Source organism: Pteropus vampyrus, unplaced genomic scaffold (genome assembly GCF_000151845.1).
Source record: "Pteropus vampyrus isolate Shadow unplaced genomic scaffold, Pvam_2.0 Scaffold308, whole genome shotgun sequence".
Lineage (NCBI taxonomy): Eukaryota > Metazoa > Chordata > Mammalia > Chiroptera > Pteropodidae > Pteropus > Pteropus vampyrus.
The window spans coordinates 560515-562933 of NW_011889089.1; positions in this window are offsets into that span (position 1 = coordinate 560515).

A 2419-nucleotide genomic window follows, 5' to 3' on the forward strand; every position below is an offset into this window, starting at 1 on the left:
GTGGCTCGAGGGCGACTCTCTGTGACCTTGAAAAAGTCACTGTGTTTCCCTGGCTTAGTTTCACTACCTGAAATGGATGCTCACACCCACCCCCCGCCCTTCCTCCGAAGGGCCCGAGCTGTCACTTGTCGGCCTGGCAGCTCCAGGCCCAGGCCTAGGGGAGCTCCTTGTCACCCCTTCCCCAGGCCCTGGGAGTGTGGGTGCCCAGCCCCTCCGGCCCCCATGGTCCCCCCGCCCGCCCACGGGGACACTGGCGTCTGGCCCAGCAGCTCAGCTTTGCTCAGCACCGTGTCACGCGTCCCTGTGCTCTTGCTGTCCCTCTGCCTCGAGGTTCTGCCACCGTCCCCCACCCAAATAACTCCCGTCTTTCCGTTCAGCCGCGGCCCTGCTGCCTCTCGCCCGTTCCCAGCGGTGCCTCCAACAGTGGCAGAGGCTCGTCTGCTTCTCCCTGGGTCCTGCCAGCTTGGCCCATGGACCGCGATGCTCAGCGGTCAGGTGCACACACGTGGTGCACCTTCGTAGCGTAAGTGGCTTCTCGTAGGCCCCACGCGTCTGGCCTTGTTTGCGGGCGCACTCGGAGCAGCTCTGCGTTCTGACTGGCGCGCGCAGACCGTGAGGTTCACAGCGAGTCTCGCCGCGTCCGGACTGACCTCCGCCCCGCCTGCCGCTTTCCCGTTTGCTGCCCTTGTCCGCGTTTCTGTGCGGCATCTCTGCCTCCTCTGGCTTTAGCTGCTGATGTCCTGCCGGTCTCCGCCTCTCCCCGCTCTGCCTCAGTCTCTCAAGATCAGGCGGGGGCGAGCGATGTCGCATGGCACCCGCCGGCCTGCCCTCTCCACCCCAGCAGCTCCCCCAGGACGGCTCGGCCTGCCCCCTGGAGGGGACCCCCTGAGAGGGCTCTCCTGCAGCACCCCGGGAGCCGGGGGCCTGTCTCTGCGGAGAATGACACTGGCCCTGAAGCCAGGGAAAGACGGGAGGAGATTCAGAAAGAAGAGTCACGGGTCCAGCTCATCACAGAGGTCGGGAGAGGACCTCGGGGGGCCCCACAGCAGGGGCGGAGGGTCCATCCTCCACCCCACACCGCGTTCCGGGGCTGCAGGGCCCCAGCTCCAGGCTTTGCTGTTGGAGGTTTGAGGATGACTGGGGAAGGCGTGCTGCCCTCACGGCCGGTGGCGGAGGCGCACGCTCAGCGCACAGCCCGGTGGCAGAGGCGCATGGCCGGTGGCAGAGGCGCACGCTCAGCGCACGGCATCGGGAGAGCCTCGCACAGACTTAAAGGCTCAGAAACACAGCGACCTGGTCCTGAGAAACTCCAAAACTTAGGAAGAGTGCGTTCAGCCTCGCCGCATGACAGGTCAGCAGCCGGCATGCTCGGGGACATCCCAGGACCCGCGAGCCCCACTGTGTGCGGGTCCCTGGGAGCCAGGCCTGACCTGAAGGCTGAGGCGGCTGGAGAGATCACTCGGGCTCGCGCCAGGTCTTGACTCTGCCACTGCCATTCAGGGGTCTGTGGACTTAAGCCCCAGACCAGGCTCCCTGACGCCTCAGGGTCACGGCGTCCCCATGCTCATAAGCACGCCCATTTCATTTTCCTCTCAGCGGACATACGCACTCAGCTCTTCCCTCTGGGATGGCGAAACCAGTTTGAGGCTGCAGGGCTGGGATCTGGGCGTGGGCCGGGGGCGCGGGGCGGATCCTGGAGGCAGCGCCCAGAGGCAGGGGGCGCCGAAAGGGGAATGGAGGGCCTGAAACCGCGGGCGTCCCTGCCCGGGGCTGGGCCCGCCCTCGCCCACAGGAAGCGGGACGGCCGGTGGCGATGAGGAAGCGGCCACAGGTGCTGCAGGAGGTGGCGCTGCCCAGAGGCCACAGCCAGCAAAACTTTGGACAGCTGGGAGCCCACCGCGGGGCCCTGCAGCGAGCTGTGTGTGGTGGGGGCGGCACCAGCAGGGAGGGCGCTGCTCCACGCGACCGGGTGCGACAGGAACGAGCTGGGGAGAGGACCCCTGGGAGTGTGACCGTGAGCCCCACGGACGTGGCAGAGCAGAGAGAGGCCTGGGGCTGACTCATGAGGGAGAAACAACATCTCTGGACGGTTCGCACAGCCGACGTCACACAGCGCCGGGCTGACAACACATGGGAAAGAGGAAGTGAGATTCGTTAGCTGCGCCCAGGTCCACGCAGTGCACTGCAGGGGACGGCTCGGTACCAAATTATCCTTAGTATGCAAATTTCCTCCTCAAGCGGCTGGTTCCCGTTGTGCACAGCGACCCTGGTGGGTGCATCTGCTTCCCGTCCTGGGACTCACCGGGTGGCCACAGCCCATCTGCTTGGCGGAGGCTGGGGGGGCTGCACCCTGGGGAGGGACCCGCGGGGCTGGCTCCTTGAGCAGGGAGGGGACGAACAGCTGGCTCCCCTAGGACAC